Here is a 562-nt window from a genome sequence, read left to right on the forward strand (position 1 = left end):
TGATAAATAGAGGAAGAAACTATGTACAAATTATATGTAAGAGCAACGCACTCAAAATGACACAAACACCATACTCGTCTTTTCTCACGCAAAGATCAGGGTCATTTGCGTACAGCTGATCCACACCCGCAGCTTCCGGATACCTATCTCCTCGAAAAGACGTACCTAAGATGACATTTCTGCCCAGGATATGGGTCCTTCACTCATCCTTGAGGAGGACATCGAGGCCGCGATGACCGCCAGATACTGCCAGGCCTTCCAGAAGCATCATGCTGTACGACATCCTCTACAGCGCCGTCTGGCAGCTCGGGTCTCGCCTGCTCGCGGTCTTCAGTCTACGATAAGCCGTCGCCATGTAGAGTCCGCATGGCACGGTCGCTCCCGCAGCCAACGTCAGTGAAGGTCATAGACACAGGCCCTCGAGAGTAGAAATGTTTCGTCTTGTTAATTAGCCTTTGAATGAGCCTCTAACTCGGACTCGAACGCTGTGGTCTGACAGAAGGCAATGCTAGGCTAAAAGCAAACCAAAAAACATATATTTTTTATTTTCTTAACTTCATAA

At 48.2% G+C, this 562-nt stretch overlaps 1 protein-coding gene across 1 annotated transcript in view; it reads left to right on the plus strand.

Moving 5' to 3' along the window:
* Nucleotides 1-344: 344 nt before the first annotated feature.
* The window catches only part of LOC119586843, a gene marked incomplete at its 3' end in the record, with an annotated part of 157934 nt that continues 157716 nt past the window's right edge, over nt 345-562 (plus strand). The window contains 1 exon segment of the mRNA XM_037935571.1: nt 345-562.

Source organism: Penaeus monodon, chromosome 22 (genome assembly GCF_015228065.2).
Source record: "Penaeus monodon isolate SGIC_2016 chromosome 22, NSTDA_Pmon_1, whole genome shotgun sequence".
In the NCBI taxonomy this organism is placed as follows: Eukaryota; Metazoa; Arthropoda; class Malacostraca; order Decapoda; family Penaeidae; genus Penaeus; species Penaeus monodon.